At 43.6% G+C, this 23,534-nt stretch overlaps 1 long non-coding RNA gene across 1 annotated transcript; it reads right to left on the bottom strand.

Annotated features, from left to right (window-relative positions):
• Positions 1 to 6,128: 6,128 nt before the first annotated feature.
• On the bottom strand, positions 6,129 to 12,401 carry LOC143987673 (uncharacterized). Its single transcript, XR_013276686.1, has 2 exons — positions 11,831 to 12,401; positions 6,129 to 7,597 (listed from the first exon to the last, which is right to left on the bottom strand). It is a non-coding gene; the product is annotated as an uncharacterized LOC143987673 (long non-coding RNA).
• Between the last annotated feature and the right edge of the window lie 11,133 nt (positions 12,402 to 23,534).

Genomic DNA, 23,534 nt, shown 5'->3' with positions numbered 1-23,534 from the left:
ACAGAACAATCAAACAGCACAACAGCAGTAGGTGTACATCAGTAACTGTTATAGAGAACCTAGGGATTTGAGGTGCGTAGGTCTCACCCTCCAAGAAATTATGTACCATCATCCACTAATCTGCCTGCCCAGGAGCAGCAGTAGGTGGTGCCTGCGTCATATTAGACGTATAATTTATCCAAGTGGCCCAGATAGCATAAGATTTATCATACCTGTCCTTGCACTTCGCCATCAACTCCTCCGCTGCCATGATAGAGTTGAGAAGATGCACCCAGTCAGGTTGCCCTGGAACATGGGCCGACTTCCAATGTATAGGAATCAGAAGCCGGGCAGCATTTAAGAGGTGTGGGAGAATTGATTTACTGTAAAGGCTTAGAGGAGTGGATGTGCCATCCACTCCTGCAGTAAGAATGCCAATGGGGAATCCAGCAAATCTATATCTAAAATAATTTTTATCTGGACCCTGATATCCTGCTATAAGGGCTGAGGCTTTGGCTGTGTGTTTAGTGTATCCCATAACCTCAGCAGAGGGACAGAGACGGTGACACAAAATCCGAGAGGCCTTGACAGTCCCGGGGGAGCCATGGAGCGTGAGACAAGTTATGTCCAGCCAGGAATTTCTCAAGGGGAACTCAAGATTTAGTGGCAGTATGATGTTGCCAGTCGAGAATCCTTTGCAGGGCAACCACCTCATAGTACCTGCATATGGAGGGGACCCCCAACCCCCCAAGCCTCTTAGGACATAGCAGTGTGCGAAGGGCCAAGTGGGGTACATGACCCTGCCATATAAATTTATTGTGCCAATCCCTCCACTGGCTTCCACTCACCCAACAAATAAAATTCAAAGTACTAACAATAATTTACAAAGGCATCCATAACTCTGCCCCAAGCTACATCACTAACCTATTCTCAAAATGCCAACCAAGCCGCTCTCTTCAGCTCTCCCTAGACTGCCTGCTCTCTAGCATCATTGTCACCTCCTCCCATGCTAGCCTTTAGGATTTCTCAAGAGCTTCTCCCGTCCTTTGGAACTTCCCACCCCAATCTGTTCAACTGTCCCCTAATCTATCCATCTTTAGTTGATGCCTGAAAACCCTTCTCTTCAAAGAAGCCTATCCATTCCTGATTCTAACTAATACACTATTTTACTTCCTCCATCAGCTCCTCCCCCACAGCTATTACCTTTTGTATCAATTGACCCTCCCTTTTTAGATTGTAAGCTCTAATGAGCAGGGCCCTCTGATTTCTCTTGTATCAAATTGTAATGTAACTGTAATGTCTGCCTTCATTTTGTTAAGTGCTGCGAAAACTGTTGGCGCTATATAAATCCCGTATAATAATAATAATAATAATAACAATAATAATAATAATAAACAGGCTGTTGAAGACTCAGAAGAAAGATCTGGGTAGCGCTATAGGTATCATCTGAAGGTAGAAAATAATTATCGGGAGTACATTCATTTTCAGGATACTGACTCGTCCCATCCATGAGAAGGTGGTGCGATCTCATTGCGAATGATCAGCTTTAATCGTATTGAGTAAGGGGGCAAAGTTACACACGTATATAGTTGTGCAAATGTTGCTGGAAGGTAAATGCCTAGATATTTTAAGGAGGAACAGCATCACGTGAAGGAAAAGGATGCTTGTAGTTGGGAGCACATCGCAGGAGGAATAGCAAGGGGGAGGATCTCTGATTTACTATAGTTGGTTTTAAAGTTGGAGAGAAAATAGAATCTCCACAGTTCTGCCATGATGTTAGAAAGGGAGATCAGCGGGTCTGTGATGTAAAATAGAACGTAAAATAGAACACCATCAGCGTACGCCCATAATTTATGTTCTGTCGTCCCTACCGTGAGCCCCTTGATGTTAGGATTGGACCATATCATATTAAGTACTGGTTCCAGGGTGAGGGTGAATATTAGGGGGGACAGAGGGCACCCGTCTTGTCCCGTATAAGAAAAGTGTTAGAGAGCGTCCCGTTTACCTTAACCCGGGCTTCTGGGGAACTGTATAAGGAGCCTATCCACCTGAGCATCTTATGCCCTAGGCCCAATCTGCATAATACCACCTGGAGATAGGCCCAGTTCACCCGGTCAAAAGCTTTTTCAGCATCCGTGGATAATGGGAGACAGGGCGAGCTGGGCCACTGCAGGTTTCCCCAGTGAATCAATTGTATAGCTCGGTTGGAGTTATCCCTCCCCGTTATGAATGCCGTTTGGTCCGGGTGAATTAATGTCAGTAGGACGGGTTTAAGTCGATTAGCCAAGACCTTCGCTAATATCTTGATGTCAGTGTTCAACAACGATATTGGCCTATAACTGCTGAGGGTGGATGGGTCCTTCGCTTCCTTTGGGAGGACAGAAATGTGTGCTAACAGTGCCTCCTTCAGGAGAGAAGTGCCTGATGCCAGGGTGTTAAAGTATGTGCATATGCGATCAGACAGGAGGGGTGAAAATTTGCGGTAATATGCATTAGTGAACCCATCTGGACCAGGACTCTTTCCTTGGGGGAGGTCTTTAATAACTGCTTCCACACACTTCCACTTCATTGCGTTCTGTCCCATAAACTGCAACGGTCTTACCAATTTCTGTAGAAGGTATCATAGTCTTCATTTGAGTGTGTTGTCTCTCATCTGTGGTGTTTCCATAGGCTGACTCTTCCATGTGGTCATGGAGCAACACTGTAGCCTTTCCGGACCCACCGACACCCCCTGCAGGTAGCACAGTATCCCTGTTGCTAGCGGTAACAGCAGACCAGCACGCCAAAGATGGTTGGCTACACCTCATGTTCCCTTCTTTCTGGGCTGACCACTTCACATAAACGGCCATAATACACCTCTTTACCTTCTTAATGCTCATTGGTACCCCCTGCAGGACACACAGACTTCTTACCACTGTTGCCAGGGGCAACAACCGATACGCTTGCAGAAAACCTAGGGCTGCTACACTGATGGACACTCATATTCTCCTGAGCCATTGCTTGACTGGTGCTTTGTTGTCCCAGTGATGCCTCTCCCATTGCTACGGTGATGATCTCCCTTTGCTGGAGCGTTGCTGGTGTTCCCATTCACACCGGAACATTTCCCCAAGCAGATTCTCAGCTTTATACTGGTCATAATCATCTCAACTTGGACCCATTAGTTGGTAGGATACCCACAACTGATTTAGCAGCAAGGGTGGCAGCAACTCTGGCCACCGGTCTCTTGGCAATGCCCTCCATGTTGTAACTCTTTCAAACTCTGTAGGCAGCATTGGCCTATGAAGTTAGACGCCACTATGTCAACTTCCCACTCTGCAGCAAGGGACAAAGGACACAGAACAACAGCCGGCACTATCTTTTTAACATGATTTAACATGAACTTCTTGTGTTTTGATCACCTCATCCTTGCTGTCGCATGCACAGCAGCTTGTTACACAGTTCACAGTAGTAGAAAAAAATTCTCACAGGTGCACTTCCTGCACGCAATGCTCAAAGCCTGGATTTCCACCGGCTGTGTGTCTGCATTCTCCACCACTTGTTATATTGGGGGATGTCTAGCTCAGTGGTAGATGCGTTTTCAGTGATTTCACAGCCAACAAGAACTTCAGTTTAAGGGCGTGGTAGCCCACTTTTATTGAAAGTAACAAAAATGAAAGTTCATACATGCATGGGTTTCCCACACATGGGTTCTTCTCCCAAAAATTACAGCACAAACAAAAAATGCCAAGCCACCTCAAGGCTCACTCAGCCTTCGTCGCAGTACAAAGCTGCGCAGGCCCACTCCTGGCCTCTACGAAGGGGTTTGGCTGACACTCTAGGCTTTCACACTCCTTCAGTCCCCAGAACTCTCTCTTTCAGTTGTCTCAGCTATGGCCCCCCGACTCTCTCAGCTGGCCCAACTCTCTCAGTCCACTGACCTGGAACCTCTCCCACATGGAGTGCCGTCTCAAGGATATTGCCTGGGTTCTTAAACGGTAGCAAACCTCCCTCCTGGCTGCAGCAACTGGTCCAACACCAACTCTCCTGAGTTATGCTCAGATCTGCCTTATAATGAGTGTGTGCACCTGGACACACACAACCTGCAGAACTTCTGGAAAGCCCGGAAACAAGACTGAAGACTTCACCCCTTCCAATGCTCTTTGAAGTCTTCAAGTTTCCAGCCCCCAATCCAGACTTACAAAATCCGGAGACGACTTCTCTGCTCACCAATCTTCTACTGGAACTTCTCAAACTGCCTCTTTGAGAGTCATGTGTCCATTTTACACTCATTTTCACCGAGACAGGGTCTCTCTCTCATAGAGCTTGTTGAGCCTGGCTTGCAGCATACATAATGTGCATCCAACATATTGAAGCCTGCATGAGCATTGAATCAAATAAAACACATGGAACTGTCAGGATAGTAGATGGTCAAATCATTACATCAACTTATTTCAAAGAAACGGACCGCAATGGCTTCATAGACATGAAGAGTTGCCCATACCCTGCATTGTTAAAATCTGTACCAAAAAGTCAATTTTACAGGTTAAAGAGAATTGCACTGATAGAACCGTTTTTTTAGAGGCAACTATTATGAGGCAGAGGTTCTTGGATAGAGGTTATTCTAAGAAATACTTGGATGATACTTTTCTCCAGTTTAATGATAGAAATAGGATGCATATGCTTCAGGCAAAACTACCAGTGCAGATTGAATCATGCATTTTTTACTACGTATTCCGCACAGCATTTTGTAATCAAGAGTATTCTTGCTACCAGAAACCCTGGCTGTGGTCTACAGAGGTGTCCCTCCATTGAGGATAAGCATAGCCCCGATTGTGGTAGAACTCCCTGTAAAACCAGTATTCTTTCAGGACCTTAGTGGCTATTATCCATGTTGAAAAGTTGAGTATGCCGAGTAATTGAGCAAAAATGTAGGAAATCTAACCAAACTTCCAAATCTTATTCTATCAAATCTTTTGTAACTTGCACCACACAGAATGTGGTTTATTTATTTTCAATGCCCATGCAGGCTTCAATTTGTTGGATGCACAGTACGCATGCTGCAAACCAGGCTCAATGAGCACATACCAAATATATGTAAAGGTTTCCCCAACCATAGTGTATCCAAACACTATGCGTTGTGTCATAACAAAAATGCAGAGCGGACATTATTCTTGGCCATTGACAGATTTACTCTCAACTGGAGTGGGAACCACACTAAACTGGAGATATCTAGACAAGAGACTCGATGGATCTTTTTATTGAAAACATATGTGCCCCACGGGTTAAATATAGAGTGGGACAAATAATGCTTTTATCAATAACAGTTAGTCGGTTTTCCTAGTATATGAAATTCTTTGGTAATATTATTTTCAAGTTTTTTATTTTTTTTATTGTAACTATTGTGGACTTATGTATGGGATTTATTCCTTACCTTTTTTCAGTAATGTTGCTCACACATATTTGCTAGACCAATATGTGTATATTGCATTTTTTTAATGATTTTTAAAACTTTTTATAGAATTAATATGTATTTTTGTATTTCAATCACAAGATGGCCTTGTCCGGTGTGGGTGCGTGATGACCCTCCCATTTTGATGATTATTTTGACATTTCCATCTGATATTGGTAGGTGATTACCCAATATAACATTGGCATATAGCTCTCTAGGCTATACTGGAGGGCTGTTAAAGTGCAGTGACGTGAATATTGGTCTTCCGGTGCCCGAATTATGTTGACATCATGGTGGAATAGATGCTTACGGTTTTTGAAGCACAGTTTGACGTTTGGAATGCATGCTGATTAGATAGGAGGGTCATTCTGGGTAATATAAATACGGTGTAATGCACCTAAGCCACGCCCCTGAGGACATGCTACTGGTGACGAAGCATGTAGGGTGAAGCTACTGCGTGTGACATCATTACGCCCCCGATATGGCCGCCGCCATATTGTTTGTTAGTCATCTGAGTGACTTGTTATGCAGTTGATTGCTCATCTTAATATAAGTGCATTGCTGAATTAAATTTGATTGTTTTAAAAACATACTACACCATGAGGCTCTTATTTTTCTTGATGGGTGTAAGGCGCGCCCCCCTTGATTAGCCCGGGCTGGACTTTAGTGACCACTGGAAAGCCCTTTCAATCGATTGGGTAAAATCAGACAATCACACGAGTTGAGGATTATCGTGACTACGAGTTCTTTATTTCCTGTATACTACTTTTTATGTGCTTCAAATTGCATTGTCAGCCAATCAGATTTAGACAAGACATTCAAGACATTTGACCAATCATGAAACATTAACATCTAGTGCGTCATACAGTTAGGGGAGTTTTTTTAGGGGAATTCTGATCAAAAGTCTCCAGACATACAGACATATATTTATATAAATGACCTTAAGAAATCATCTATAATTAAACCACATAGCGTCATTTCACCTTATGAATATTTCCTACTTCCTATAAATTCTAACAGCTAGCTCTGACCACAAATGCATCCTGTTTCTTGCAGACTTCAGAAGTAACTTGCAAAGCATGGTGTTTCACTAAACTTCAGTAAATATCTGTTTAAACTTGTCTTATTACATTTAGACTCTGCTTGAACTTAAAGGGTGACTCTCCCTACCCTTACAATCCCTCCTTTGATCATGAAGGACGAAGTCCTCTCTTGATCATTCTCAGAACCACCTATGTTCTGTGTAGAATCTAGCCATGGCTGTGTATGGGTCTGAAGTGGAAGGTTTGATTTTGGTAATTCTACCCATTTAGACAAAATACAATCTTAATGGTGGCATAAATTGCAATTCCCAGGATAAGTATGATGATGAGGATCATTCCTACTTTCTTAAAGAAATTCATGATACTATCCCAGAATGAACCAAACCAACCTCCCACACCAGAGAATGGATTCCAGGAGTCTCCCAGACGTCTCATTCGGTCCTGCAATTTCGCCCTTTCATCATTGTGTCCCTTTATATGTTGCTAACAATATGATTGCTGCTATATTACATGTCCCATCCCTCCTCTGGATGTGATACTCAGTTGTTGCTGCAATTTGTGCTTTTGACATTATATCTCCTGTCTGTATACAGAAGGGATAATTATAAATCATTTCTGTAAATGTTGCTCTACCCCTGACCCCTTTACTGTTATGCCTACTCATTCCGCATGAAGATGTAAGCCAGCACCCAAAAACAGTTAATAAGAATACCTTCATGGTTAATGCAATTGACAAAATAAGAATAATTTTAACATTGCACCTTCTGGGCTTTGTGAATTGGGGCTTGGGGGACCCTAGAAGGAAGGCAGCTTGGCTGTGGGACAAAGGGGCTGTAGGGGAGAGGGGCAGGGAGCGATGGGATCAGAGTCTCTTCGAATACGAGGGAGAGGGTGGCAGGGAGTGGTTGGGTCAGTGTCTCTTCAGATCCGTTTGGTCCTGGCTTTGGGTCCATCTCTGGTTCTTGCTGCTGTGGCACTTTCTTTATCCTTGATGCGTGGATCCATTGCGGGCTTTGCTCGGTCAGAATTGCTGTCCTGGAGACCTTGAGGACTTCAAATGGACCTTGGAAGACCGGACCCGGTTGCTTGCGGACTGCAAGTTGTTTGATCAACACTTTGTCTCCTGGTATGAAGGGATGCTTGAGCTCTGTGAAAATAGGAGAGAAAGTGCCAGCAACCTTATCATAGTTTTCAGTAAGGCTACCTACCAAATGTTTCACGTGCTCTTCCTGTAAGGAAAATAAGTTAGACTCCTCACCTATTTTAGGGCTTTTGTGCTGGCCTACCCATTAGGTTTTCAAAGGGAGAGAGACCTGTCCTGGCATGAGGGGTGGTCCTTATCTGGAAGAGTACCCCTGGCAAGAAATGAAGCCAGTTCTTCATAGTACCCTGTGTGGCCTTCCTTAGCTTGTCCTTAATGTTCCTGTTCATCCTTTCCACTACTCCTGCACTCTGTGAATGGTAAGGAATGTGGAACTTCCATATCCCCAAAACTTCTGGTCAGAGTATATGGTAGCAGGTAAACCAAACCTACTGACTCCCTCCTTGTTTGACCACAATCCATCCGGATTGCGTGTCAAACCTGCATGAACCCAGCAATCCATGTCTTTGGGTTGTGCTTTTCTTTGTACAAGGTATCTTGTTGGCTGCTCTGTCAGATAAATTTTTACCTTTAGTAGTTTCTGTTTTGTCAAAAGAATTGCCTTTCACTCTTATAATATTAACCTTGGATGGTAAATGGAGTGCTTGCAGGAGGTTTTCCACCCATTTTTGGTTGGCAATTTGTTTGTTGTCTGCAGTTTTAACCCCCTGATTAGTCCAGATCATTCCATAATCATGGGCCACGTTGAAAGCGTATTTGCTGTCAGTGTAAATGTGTAAATGTTCACTTCCTGTCCCTGAAATAACTGACATGTTCTAGTTAAGGCATGTAGCTCAGCTTGTTGTGCTTTAACTGGTCAGGCAAAGTAACTACTGCATACCCTGTTTTGTACGTGCTATCTGAGGGCCCGGAACAACTTCCGTCAACAAAAATGTCTTAAAATTCAGGGTTGAGAGTGTCAGTCTTGGTGAAGTTGTATTAGTCAATTCTTTAGAACAGTCATGGGTGGGAGTGATTGCACTGGATCTCTGAGCTGTCATGTGTTGAGTTGACATGTTTTGTAGAAGATGCACTACAGTGTGTGTGGTATACAGAGTTGTGTCAGTGCCGAGAGTAATTTTACATGCCTCCTTTACAGTCATTGCAAAGCAGCCACAGCTTGTTGACAGGCAGGCAGGCCCTGGACTTGAATTGGTAGTTTTTTTTTTTTTTTGAAAGGTAGGCCACGGGGCGGTAGTGAGTACCGGGCATTTGTGCTAGAACCGCAGCGAATGCAGGGTCCCTGACTACAAAGGATTTTCTGTAATCTGGCAAGCCCAGTGCTGGGGCACTGGCCAAGGACTGAAACAAAGAGTTAAAAGCTTGTGTCATTTCCTCAGTATATGTGACCTGTTTTGGGGCAGTCAATGCAGTGGCAGGGCGTAGGACTGAGTCATAAAAAGAACAGTCTGGGATCCATCACCTACAGTAGATGATAAAGCTGAAGAAGGAAAAGAACGCTGCCTTATCCTTCAGGGGACTGAGACAGGTCAGGGTTGTGACTTGTTCAGGTGACACCTGTCGTGTCACGCCTGAGATAATACATCCTAGGTATTCCACCTTGTCCCTGCACCACTGGATCTTTTTGCAAGACGCCAAGTGGTCCTTGAGAAACAGGTGATTCATCAGGCTTTTCAAAGTCTGCTGCACACTGCATCCCGCTCACACTACACAACAGTAGGTCATCTACATATTGTAGTAGGACAGATCCCTGGGGTGATACCCATCCAAGGTGACTTTCAAAACCATTGAAAAGGCTGCCAGACTGTCCACACATCCCTGAGGGAGACAACGTGTCCAGGTCAGTTGTTGGCCAGGGGCCCCAGGTAAAAAGGGAAGATTTCCTGAAAATCCTCATGTACATCAATGCTAAAGAAGAAACATTGGATAAGTCTAGTACCGTGTAAGTGGTTGATGTGGCAGAAATTTTTAAGATCCCAGTAATGTCTGAAACTATTTGTTTAATCCCCGCAGGTCCTGCACCATCCTCCACTCCCCACTGGCCTTTCTGACAAAGGATTCCCCTTTGTAAATACTCTTCAATTTGTGGCTGTATACTCTGTAGTTTTTAGTGTTTAGTGTGTATTGTTTCTGAAAGATGCAAGAGGTGCCGGGCATGAAAGTAGGGACATATGAAGTGCATTTGATATGTCCTACATCTGTCTTGGACTACGCCCAAATTGGGTGAGTCTCCGGGGGGGGGCTGGTATGGACATGAAGTAAAATGTCAGGTCCCTTCGCTTAGGCATAGTTAAGTCACAGTTAGCTGTCATACCCCCTTGTAAGTCAAATTTAATGGCTATCGCCATCCTCAATGAGGACATAAGGTCCCGTCCCATTAGACATAAAGGGAAATCAGTGAGGATGGCAAAACTTTGCTTGGTTAAGGGTCTATCCTGCAAGTCTGACACCTGAAGTGGTTCTACGGGGTGTTTGTCATTAGGTTGATTTGGAGAACGACCGGGAGTTCTACTTTCACTTTGTATGTGAGGAGGTTTCCGTTCTTGCGGATATCCCTGTTGGTGTTGTTGACCCCTTCCCTGATACCTGCCTCTGAAATCAGCTCTCCTTGGACACCTCACCGTGGTCTATAGCCCTTCCTTTGAGGACAATCAGATTTCCAGTGGGAAGAATCCCCACAGTTAAAACACCCTTGATTGTCATAGGGCTGAGGATATGACCCTCGTGGTTTGTCATTGAGAGCAGGAAACATGGCAGAAATACCAGGGGAGATTTCAAGTGTGGTTTGTGTGAATAATCCCCCTTTTGTATGAAAAACCCCGGAGGATGCTCGTTTTTTTAACGTCCTCCATAAAATATTTAGGACTCTGTGTAGCCCAATCAGAATTAACAAATTTTATAATTTGTGTGACTTTAGGGTCTCCATTATTCATGGCTGTACTGACAAACAATAGTGGGCTACCAATTTCACAGGATGTGTAAATTTTAAACAACTGTGACACAAAGGAATAAAAATCTTCCCCTGTTACATCTTCTGACACTAATTCTGTTTCATTTACAGACTTTTGGAGAGGCATTTTAAGGTGACTCATTTTTAAAGAGAGGTCATCATCTTGTGACTCCTCTATTTCTTCTTCCTTGCTCTCTGACAAGAGAGCGAGAACGACTTCTAGAACTATGTATGTATGTATTTCTGTAACATCTGTCCCATTTATTCCCATAGAGCAGCCCTCGGTATAGTTCTCAGTGATAAAATGGGGGTCATTACGTAGGGGACAGGGGGCATGCATCTAGGGGATGAGGGAACCGTTTTCTATATTCCTTCAATGTTTTAGACCATACTTTATAACATTCAATCACATAATCATTATTATGGGGAAATGGTGGATAATTGTACTGTTTGTGTTGCTCATAAAATTTAGTAACCTCCTCCCAATTCTCTTGGCAACAAGGGCCGTCAGTAGTTAAACCTTAAACTTGAAGAATATGAGCTCTGGATACTATGTTTGCCCAAAAGGGTTCAGTACAATGTTTTCCATAATTTCCCAACACAAAATCAAATGGGGTAGGCTGTTCCAGCTTACCTCCTGGACCTCCCTTACCCAGCTGATTTCCCATGTTCAATTCTTATACTTTAACTTATAATATGACTTCTATTTATATACATTAGTTGCAGAACACACTCTTAATGATTTTGGACAGACTATAAATTGTTCACTTGTTCTGAATTCAATAATACTCCTGACACCTTTAACAGTTAAACCTTCTTGAAACACAACATTATTATATATATATTAAACCTTAATGTTTGTATCCGTGGTGCACCTTCACGGAACATAAGACCCTTTTTCCCACCTTGTGATAATAACCATCATCAACATTAGCAACCAAATAGGTTTGAGATTATTTGTATACAAATAATAAGCCTGTTAAACACTCAGGGCAGCGTCCTGCCAACAAATACCCAGGAAAATGTCCTGACATTAATTCTAGAGGTTTCCAGTGACCAGTCCTTTGTAATTGAAAACTTAAATCTATATTCTTCCCGGCCATCCTAGCGAGGAAAATTCATCCTATTACTGACCCCGGCCCGCCTAGCGAGGGTCTCAACTCTTATAACTCTTTAACTTAGCGAGCTTCCTTTTTTTCAAAGACAGAGACAGATTATATCACTGTTTTGAAAACCACAATCAAGTACATGACGTGTTCTAGGTACAGCATTAAAACAGGCAAGTTTCTCAAAAAGACTTATAAAAAGTAATTTCAAAGAAAACCTACCCGTTCAAATGACTGCACCCCACTTCTGGTACCACTTGTAAGGCGCGCCCCCCTTGATTAGCCCGGGCTGGACTTTAGTGACCACTGGAAAGCCCTTTCAATCGATTGGGTAAAATCAGACAATCACACGAGTTGAGGATTATCGTGACTACGAGTTCTTTATTTCCTGTATACTACTTTTTATGTGCTTCAAATTGCATTATCAGCCAATCAGATTTAGACAAGACATTCAAGACATTTGACCAATCATGAAACATTAACATCTAGTGCGTCATACAGTTAGGGGAGTTTTTTTAGGGGAATTCTGATCAAAAGTCTCCAGACATACAGACATATATTTATATAAATGACCTTAAGAAATCATCTATAATTAAACCACATAGCGTCATTTCACCTTATGAATATTTCCTACTTCCTATAAATTCTAACAGCTAGCTCTGACCACAAATGCATCCTGTTTCTTGCAGACTTCAGAAGTAACTTGCAAAGCATGGTGTTTCACTAAACTTCAGTAAATATCTGTTTAAACTTGTCTTATTACATTTAGACTCTGCTTGAACTTAAAGGGTGACTCTCCCTACCCTTATATGGTGATCTTGAGAGTTACACAAGCACTATCCTATAGGATAACAGAGGTTACTTCTGGAGATTGATTGCCTAGCTCTTGGCTGGATATGGTATACTGTGCTATTTGGCTGCTAATTGAGGCAGCCAAATCCATCTGGTAAAAGTAAGCACAATTGGAGTAGCTGTGTTGGTTAAGGATATTTTTACTTTTTCTCTTCGCCATATTGGCTTCTCATAGCAAAGATGGACTGATTACTTCACAAACTGGATTTTGTGGAACATGCTATTCTGAATTCTTTGCCATTTGTTTGGATCTAACTGTTTTATTACTGGAGACATATTACAGATAATATTGTTATTCATTAGATAGAGCTGCATGTTGTATTATATATGACTTAAGTGTATGGCCTATATCTCATGCTAGCTTCTATACGTTTTTTAAAGGTATATTTCCAAGCGCTGGTTTTTAAAGATGTTTTTAGTCACATTGAACTGGACTTGTTGAAGTAACTGATAAATACCAACTATTATTATTATCAGCTATGTATTAATTTGTCTTGTCCCTATAGATTAGATAGTCTATTAACACTCTAAGCACATGCTATCGTTAATATCACAATACTACAAAGTTAGCTATGAAACCAAACACACGGTCTAAGATCAATCAAATCTCATTTATTTCCCAAGGAAATAAGAAAGCTTATATAAGGTATTGTTAGAAACTACAAGAGTACATAACATACTATCAGAATACAATACAAGCGATATACTTAGCAGGTCCTCGTGGCTGAGCCTTGTGATGGAGTGAGGGGAAACTCTCTTCAATCATTTCCTTTTTGATAAACACACTTCACCCACACCACATCCCATTGCCCACCCCCATTTGCCTGTGGACAAATCAGTGTCTCTGGGGCGTCTCCTCCCCCAGGCTAAATATCTCTGACCATCCTGCCATAATTGGCCTCTGGGGGGGCAGTGTTTGTCCATGAATTGCAACTGCTCCGACTGGGGTCACATCTTGTGATTCAATCTCCCACGCCCTTCCCACTCATTAGGCCCATCTTTTGTCCTCACAGACAGATCGGAGCCATCATTGTCATGTAGAGTAGCCCACATAGAGAGATGGGAGCCTTTAATCTGAAGTCACAATAGAGGTTTTAACTGGTTGCATTCTAACGGGGTGGTAGTGTCCTGTTCTCCATGATATTGCATCATGAGCCTGACACCAATGAGCTTATACTGAATCCAACACTTGTACTATAATGTTGAAGATGTTTCATAGCTTATCCAAACCACTTCTTCAGTTCCTATAGTGTCAAGAAAATACTCAATACTCAATATTTACACCTTAGGACATCATAATCCAATCACCACAGAATGTGTAAATGTTGATGGTGTAATGTAACTAGGATAAGATGCTGTGCCACAAGCAAGAGTCTCACAGACATGAATGAACTTTAGCACATTTATTTAAAAGAACAAATATGAACCTTCAGCACATATCCTCTCCTCCTCCAAACTCCCCCCAGCAATAATAGCTACCCACCCAAGTACAAATCCCCCCTGCCAAGCCCCCCTAGCACTGATCCTCTTCCACCCCCCCAACATCAATCTTTGCACCACCCAGTCCCCCTACAGCACAAATCTTCCCTCAGTACAAATACACTGTACCCAAAAATGAGTACATATAATTTCCCCCAAAATTGCACCTCACCAGCACAAATACTCTCTCCTCCAATCTACTCCATAACACTAATCTTCTCCCACCCCCTGAAGCATAAAAATCCTCTTCTCCCAGATCCCTCCTTCCAGCACATATCCTTCCCCAGCACTAATATTCCCCCAAATTCCTCCTACCAGCACAAATCATTTTCCCCCCAGATGCTCCCTCTTAGCACAAGCCGATCCTACTCCCACATTCGTCCACCCAGCATCAAATCAACCTCCCCCCAGTTCCCCCTCACAGCACACATCATCCCCTCTCCCATCATTGATCATCTCCACTCTCAAATTCACCCTCCTAACACAAATCCTCTTCCTCCAAATTCCACCCCCAGCACACATCCTCTTTTCCCTCAACCTTCCCCCCAGCACTAATCCTTTCCCACTGAGAAACCCCCTCCCAGCACAAATCATCTACCCCTCCAAATCCCCCCTCCTAGTACAAATCCCATCCACCCTAAATTCACCCTCCTAGCACCAGTTCCCTCCACCCAAATTCCACCTCTACAGCAAAAATCTTCATCCTCGACTCTCCTTTCTTGGCAAAAATCCTCTCCCCAAGTTACTACCCTAGCATCAAATTCTCACCTCACTTCATTCACCTTCCTAGCACAAATCCCCCACATTCCATCTCTCCAGCACAAATCCACTCCTCCCCCAAATCCTCACTTCTAGCACTAAACCTCTCACACCCAGCAGCATTCTTGGTTATCATCCCCCCAGGTCATTCTGTCCCCTAGTATGTTTCCCCCTTCCTCTCTGAACTTACAAACCTCAGATGCACGGTAGCATGGGAGATGTTGTTCCTGAGAGTCTCATTCTTGTGTGTGTCATGTGACTCATCAGAGCCGAGTAGAATCCTAGGGCAAACTCCCATCAATTCTGAAATGCATTTATATATTACAATTATATATTGAGAATTATATTTAATATCCCATTGAGGGATTTAAACAATGATGCTGGCTCCACCTTAGGTCACTCCCTGGTAGGTGTGGCCGCCAAGGGGTGGTTTTATGATTTTGTCTATATATATATATTCTGACAATGTGGGGGGGGGTCTGAGATATGCCCCGGTCGATGACCTATTGTGTCGAAACGCGTCGGGCTACACTTATCTTACGCTTCCCACATTGCTTTAATCTTTTTATGTGATCACATTCTATGTCACATTTGCTTTACTTTAAGGTGTGAATAAAGTTTTAGATAATATTTGACCTGCACTATTTGCGTACTTTGTCTTTTTGTTTTTTAGACCATGGGATTGTTCTGAGCCATTCTGGAACCTTTGCTGAGACATTTTCATCACAAGACGTTTGGTGTGGATAGGCGCTACTCTCCATGATGGCCGCCTTGTAGCCTGGATCGTCTGGCTCCGTCCTCCCTGTGTGCTAGTGGTTCTAGCACTTCAAGCCTGTATGATACATTGCTGTATGGTACTTGTATCCAACTTATCTGGTAAGAGTGTTTTATCTCTCTATCTGATTTCCACCTGTGAAGCTACCAAGATTGATTCAAGACTCACTCTTGGGCAATTGAGTTACTGATCACTTGATTGGACTATTCATTGTGTGGGATTTTCTGTTATATCACCACAACTCTGGGCAATTGAATCACTGATTTCTGATCTGGGATAAACATTGCATATATTGCTGCTATTTACACATTGTCACTGTCTGAGCACATTGACACTTCATTATTATTTTCTTTGCAGTATTCACCATTTTATCATATCATCACTCTTTGAGTACTTTGATATATTGTTTGCAGTAATTGGCGCTACACTTTCTTTTTGCTCTTGAATTTTTGAACTTTGTTTGAGTGTGTTTCTGATATATTTCTTTGGGTTTAGTGCAGTTTTTTTCTATTTTAGTATTAAGCTAATAAAGGGTCTGGAGGATATTAGTTATGAGGAAAGGTTGCAAGCACTGAACTTATTCTCTTTGGAGAAGAGACGCTTGAGAGGGGATATGATTTCAATTTATAAATACCGTACTGGTGACCCCACAATAGGGATACAACTTTTTTGTGGAAGGGAGTTTAACAAGACTAGTGGCTACTCATTAAAATTAGAAGAAAAGAGGTTTAACCTTAAAATACGTAGAAGGTTCTTTACTGTAAGAGCAGCAAGGATGTGGAATTCCCTTCCACAGGCGGTGGTCTCAGCGGGGAGCATTGATAGTTTCAAAAAACTATTAGATAAGCAACCTGAACGGCCGCAATATATAGGTATATACAATGTAATACTGACATATAATCACACACATAGGTTGGACTTGATGGACTTGTCTTTTTTCAGCCTCGCCTACTGTGTAACTATGTAAATACAGAGGTATCTTCCTGGCAAGATGAATGTGACTAATTATTACTAGACTGCTAGGTTAATTAAATTTTTCTATTGCATTTAGCCAGAAGTCTATTTTCATTTTAGAAGAAAGAGATTTCACACAGCATGCAATAAAAAAGAAGATGAGAGCACTAAATTGGGAAGTCTCAGCACAAACACCAAGCTGGGAATGGCAGCATACAAACCGTGCTTGCAGGTACATTTTTATCTTCCATTCCAGCAACAGTGGTAAATATTTCCCAAAACAGAAACAGAAAAATAAACAATAAACATGGTAAGAGATCACATTATTGTCATCTTTAGTGGATTACTTTTTAAGATGCAATCCACTAAGGAAATTGGGTGCAAAGGAAAAACTGTAGCGGTTCAGCAAGACATGAGGTGGAACATATTGTTTTGGTTGGTGTAGTTGAAAAAATAACTTTTCTCAAATTCTCATGCATTATTTTAATGGAGGAAATTCCACAGTAATAGTTAAAGGTTCTGTCATTCTGAAACTGGAAGCAAGAAGTCTGGTACCCTTGGCTCAAAGACAAGAATAAGCAAGTTCCACACTTTCCTTTGAGGAAGGCCTTTTTGCCTCTAGGTGGATAATTATGCTCAGAAGACCATGGGGGAGCTGAAAACATGTTGCGTCATTTTTTTGGCTCCCATAATCCTCAGAGAGCATATAACTAATACCAGTAGGAGGATTCGATTTTGAGTCCTCAGCAGAAGTCACACTTAAGGCAGCCAGTTACTATGCAAGGCCTTAATCCAACCTTCAGGTGCTTAAATTCTGTAGACTGGTTTTCCTAGCATATACTCTACAGCTTCAAGATCAGCTAATATATTCTTCGCTGAATGGACCAGATTGCAGGAAAAAACATCATTAGGATGCAAAATCTCTGTAATGAACCTTGTGTTGAAATATCTCTTATTGGCAGCTTTTACTTTTGCAGCATGTTCCTCACCCCTCCAATAGGACCCTCTGAAACGTCTTAGGAGATATACTTACAATAATGACTTTTATGTTTCAGTCCATCAGTAAACACTCTCATATGAACGTCAGTTGCTAGACAAACATCCCTCCCATGCAGCTTGTACCCTAAACCTAGAGGCAAAATGATTAAATCCATACCCGTTTTTATTTTAAAAAAGAGCTTAATCATAGAGGCTGGAGATGCAAATGAATGTGAATGTACTGAATAGATCTATACATTTCCACCATGGTTTTTACAAAGGAGAGTTGCTCCCTTCTTTGTTCTCTAGTGGTATGTTTATTATGCTGACAGTATACTGCCAGAGAACCTGCACCCATTTGTCAGAAGTGCTATGGCATGATGTCTTGTAGCAGAGAAGTGATTTTTTTTTTCCATTCAGCAAGGTATGTAGTTCTGTGTATTAAGGCCTGGGGGCAACTTAGGCATGCCTGTCTTAAAGGAAGGTGAAGTTACACTCAGGGCTCGTGCTAGACTATTTTGCGCCCTTAGCAAGACCAGCTACTTGCGCCCCCACCCCTGAAAAAAAAAGCTCCTAACAGTGGGACTATTGTGGAGGGCTGGGGGGTGGATGTTTTCCAATGTTTCCTCGCAATCCAGTATCCAATATATGCCCATATACTATCTACATGAGAGGGGGGGGGGGGGGGGGTTAAGGATGAGAGAGAGAGGATTGTGGATGAGAGAGAGAGAGAGAGAAGGGGGGGTTGGGGCTGAGAGAGGGGGGGGATTGGGGATGAGAGAGAGAGGGAGATTGGAGATGAGAAAGAGGGAGGGGAAAATGAGAGAGGGGGCATTGAGGATGAGAGAGAGGGGGGAAGATGAGAGACGGGGTTGAGGATGAGAGAGGGGGTTTAGGATGAGAGAGGGGAGGGTTGAGGATGAGAGAACGGGGGAGAAAAGGGGGGGGGAAGGATAAGAGAAAGGGGAGTGAGGAGGGGGTTGAGGATGAGAGAGAGGGGGAGGATGTGAGAGGGGGTTGAGGATGAGAGAGAGGGGGGTTGAGGATGAGAGAGAAGGGGAGGATGAGAGAAGGGGGAAGGATGTGAGAGGGGGATGAGAGAGAGGGGGGAGGATGAGCGAGGGGGTTGAGGATGAGAGAGACTGGGGAGGATGAGGGGGGATTAAGGATGAGAGAGAGAGGGGAAGGATAAGAGTGGGGGTTAAGGATGAGAGAGAAGGGGAGGATGAGAGAGAGGGGGTTTAGGATGAGGGAGGGGGATTAAGGATGAGGGAGGGGGATTAAGGATGAGAGAAGGGAGGATTGAGGATGAGAGAACGGGGGAGAAAAGGAGGAGAAGGATAAGAGAAAGGGGGCGAGGAGGAGGTTGAGGATGAGAGAGAGGTGGAGGATGAGAGAGAGGGGGTTGAGGATGAGAGAGAACGGGAGGATGAGAGAAGGGGGAAGGATGTGAGAGGGGGGTGAGAGAGGGGGTTTGAGGACAAGAGAGGGGGTTGAGGATGAGAGAGAGGGTTGAGGATGAGAGAGAGAGAGGGGGAGGATGAGAGTGGGGGCTAAGGATGAGAGGGAAAGGAAGGATGAGAGAGAGGGGGAGGATAAGAGAGAGGGGGGGTGATGAGGGGGGGTGAGAGAGGGGGGTATGAGAAGGGGGGAAGGATAAGAGAAGGGGGTTGAGGATGAGAGAGAGGGGGAAGATGAGAGAGGGGGGTTGAGGATGAGAGAGGGGGGAAGATGAGAGAGGGGGATTCAGGATGAGAGAGTGGGGGGGAGGATGAGAGAGGGGGGAGGATGAGAGGCCCCTAGCCCTGTCTGCAGTCCCTTCTGTGCACCCTCGTCGCAGTCTGTGGGTAAGTGTGTTACTCTCCCCAAGCCCTTCCCCCCCATTTCCTGCATACACCAACTTCCTCTGCTCAGCTCCAAAACCTATCCATCTGGTTTATTTACATATCAATGGAGGGGGAAGGGCCTCTGTAAACATATGCTCTTACCAAACCTAACTCTATATTATTGCTATCAAGACAATACAAATAGCCATAGCAACACAGAGATGAGAGAGAGAGGGGTGATTGGGGAGGATGAGAGGAGGGAGGATGAGAGAGGGGGGAGGATGTGTGAGAGAGGGGGGTTGAGGATGAGAGAGAGGGGGTTGAGGATGAGAGAGAGGGGGGTTGAGGATGAGAGAGGGGGGGTTGAGGATGAGAGAGGGGGATTAAGGATGAGTGAGGGGGAATTTAGGATGAGGGGGGGGAGGGGGAAAGGATAAGAGAGAGGGGGTGAAAGGGGGAAAAGAGGATGAGAGAGTGGTGAGGATGAGGGAGTGGGGGGAGGATGAGAGGCCCCTAGCCCTGTCTGCAGTCCCTTCTCTGCTCCACCTGTCGCAGTCTGTGGGTAAGCGTGTTATGCCCAGTACCTCCTTCCATAGACATTCAAGCTGGCCAGCAGCAGGTCCTTATTCTGGCTGCGGACTGTTCTGGGTAGCAGTCCGTGGCTGCATCCGCCCTTCGCCGGTCCTCGGGCGGGCCCCGATCCACCTGTCCTTTGCCTGCTGTCGGAGCTGGTAATGGAGACTGGAGAGGAGGTTTGAGGACTCCCTCCAGTCTCTGGGTGGCGTTGCCACATTGTGGTTGCTGAGCCTGTTTTTCCTCCCCTCTCTGGTGGTCAGGGAGCTCTTCTCCCTCCTGGGCACTCGCATCTCACTGCTCCCTTTGCAGCGCTACCACCGATCCAGGAATGTACAGTGTGAGTGACACACAGTCAGTGTCACTATTCCGGTGGAGTAGCTCCATGCACGGCTGCCGCCGGCCAGGCGGACCACATGAGTGATCCATCTGGGCGGGCCTGTACCTTCCTTAGGCTATTCTAGGCTAGACAGCAGTGTGCCCCTAGGAGACAGTGCATCCTAGGCAGCTGCCTAGTTCGCCTACACTCTTCTGCTATTTACTACTCCTGGAGTGTCTACATCTGGATCTTACAGAAATATTGTCTATAAAAGGCACATAAAACAAAGGGGAATGGTTCAAACTGATTTTACATACACTTGCAATTGTGTGTTCTTTCTAGAACATGCACGTTTGTGGAGTGGAGCTGATTGTCAAAGTGGAGGGCAGTGTGCAGTTGGGGACAGAGGCAGGTGAGGGACTCCTGTGGAGTTGTTTGCAATGAAGGAGCAGAGGAGGTGGTTATGACTGTGGCGCAGGGACTTCGTGATATAGAGCAGATGAATCTTCTGTGTTATGCCAGCCATACATGGATCGAAATTCAGCTGGTTTAATGGGGGCTGGCTGAATTTTGATCCATTTATGGTCAGGGAGTTTCTACGAAAGTTTATCTACTGATGGATTTCTGCTCAACCACCCTGTTGGATTTTCTCCGCTCGACCAGCAGTACAGGCTATAACCAACAGCACTGATCAGTGTATTCTGAGGACGGGGAAGTTTCCCACTCTCAGAAAACAATAGCTCAGTGGGGAGGATTCCCCTGTCCAAATCAAGGGTGTAGATGGGAAACTCAAGTCATTTTTTTAAGTCTCACCTTGCTTTGTGCACTGGTCCAAATTATTTGGTGGATGGTGGATTATGGTGTGGGGTTGTTTTTCAGGGGTTGAGCTTGTACCACTAGTTCCAGTGAAGGGAACTCTTAAGGTGTCAGTAAACCAAGACATTTTGGACAATTTCATGCTCCCAACTTTGTGAGAACAGTCTAGGGATGGCCCCTTCCTGTTCCAACATGACTGCGCACCAGTGCACAAAGCAAGGTCCATTAAGTCATGGATGATCGAGTTTGGGGTGGAGGAACTTGACTGGCCTGAACCCGGTAGAACACCTTTGGGATGAATTAGAGAGGAGACTGCGAGCCAGGCCTTCTCGTCCACATCAGTGCCTGACCTCAGAAATGCACTTATGCAAGAATGGTCAAACATTCCCATAGATACACTCCCAGACCTTGTGGACAGCCTTCCCAGAAGAGTTGAAGCTGTTATAGCTGCAAAGGGTGGGCTAACTCAATATTGAACCCTACGGGCTAGACTGGGATACCATTAAAGTTCATGTGCATGTCAAGGCAGGCATTGAAAAAAATAATAATGTGTATATATATATACATACATACATACACACACACATGGTATATAATATATACATACGTACAGCAGGTAAAATACGTATTGAACACATAACCATTTTTCTAGTTAAATACATTTCTAAAGGTGCTATTGACATTCAATTTTTACCACGTCAGTAACAACCCATGCAATCCATACATACAAATAAACCAAAACAAATACGTTCATAAATTAAGCATTGTGTAAATGGAATAACACAGGGAAAAAATATTGAACACACTAACTGACATTTTTTTTTAATACTTTGTACAAAATCCTTTGTTGGTAATGACAGCTTCAAGATGCTTCCTGTGTGGAGAAACTAGTCGCATGCATTGATCAGGTGTGACTTTGGCCCATGCTTCCACACAAACAAATCTGGAAGGTTCCATGGGCTTCTTCTATGAACTCTGATCTTTAGTTCTTTCCATAGAGTTTCTATTGGATTCAAGTCAGGTGATTGGCTGGGCCATTCTAGCAGCTTTATTTTCTTTCTTTGAAACCAATTGAGAGTTTCCTTGGCTTTGTGTTTGGGATCATTGTCTTGCTGAAATGTTCACCATGGTTTGATCTTTATCATCCTGGTAGATGACAGCAGATTTTTATCAAGAATGTCTTGGTACATTTTTGAATTCATCCTTCCGTCAATGATATGACGTTTCCCAGTACTGTATGCTTAAAAACAGCCATACACCATGATGTTCTCACTTCCAAACTTTTGTTGATATGGTGTTTTGAAGTGATGTGCTAGTATTATGGCACCAAGAGTTCAATTTTGATCTCATTTCACTAGGCTATATTCTCTCAGTATTTCAGAGACTTGTCTAAATGTTGTGTAACAAACTTTAAACAAGCTTCAATGTGCTTAACCACTAGAGATCCGTGCTATAGCCGAGTCGTCCCATGCACGAGCGGCCTGCGCGCCCCCTGAGGGGCACGCGCGGTGCGCTCTGTGATCGGCAGGCATGTACTGGCCATCGGGACTACCGGGAGTTTCCCGGTGGGCCGATGGCTCAGTGGGCCGGTTTCAGTGACAGCCTGCCAAATTAATGGCTGCGCTACTCGCGCGGCCATTAATTTGAGCACCGCTGTACTTCCGAGCGCAGAGCGGCGCACTTCGGCTCTTTCCGCCCCCACTCGGTGCTTGCAGAACACTGCACAGATCTTCGGCCACCTCCGGCCCACATTCGTCCTTTTCCGTCACCGCTCGGCTTCCCCCGTCCCCTCCTCTCCGACAGCTCTTCAGCGATGAAAACTCGGCTATCTCCGGCGGCCCCCGTGGTAACGGACGCTGTGAATTTAAATGAGCCGGGGCCGCCGTGTGATGTCATGAGAGCAGCCGACACCGACAGGCAGAGAAGTCCCTGGCAGATGAGGGAGGCCGGAGGATGGTGGTGCTGCTGGAACCCATCCAGGTAACCGGCCGGCCCAGCACAGCCATTGCATATGGCTGTATATATATATATATATATATATATATATATATATATATATATACTGTATATAGCTGTATATAGAATATGGCTGTGTATATATATATATATATATATATATATATATATATATATATATATATATATATATAGAGCAAAGGATGTGGCGCTAAATAAAATAACATGTATATATACTGTATATAGCATATGGCTGTATATATATATTGTATATAGCTATATCTATCTATCTATCTACACACTGCATATCTATCTACACACTGCATATAGCTATATATATATATATATACATATATATATATATATATATATATATATATATATATATATACATATATATACATATATATATATATATATATATATATATATATATACACTGCATATATATATATATATATATATATATATATATATATATATAGAGCAAAGGATGTGGCGCTAAATAAAATAACATAGAAAATCAATTTGGTGAAAATAATGATTAAAATAATATGCAAAATCCAACATACGGTAGCTAAAAGTTCGCCAAAACTGTCAATTAATATAAAAATGTGCATAAAAATATTGAAAAAATAA

This window comes from Lithobates pipiens, unplaced genomic scaffold (genome assembly GCF_037356315.1).
Source record: "Lithobates pipiens isolate NorthernLeopardFrog02 unplaced genomic scaffold, aLitPip1_a1.2 Scaffold_18, whole genome shotgun sequence".
Taxonomy (NCBI): domain Eukaryota; kingdom Metazoa; phylum Chordata; class Amphibia; order Anura; family Ranidae; genus Lithobates; species Lithobates pipiens.
This window is presented reverse-complemented; position numbering and strand designations above follow the sequence as displayed.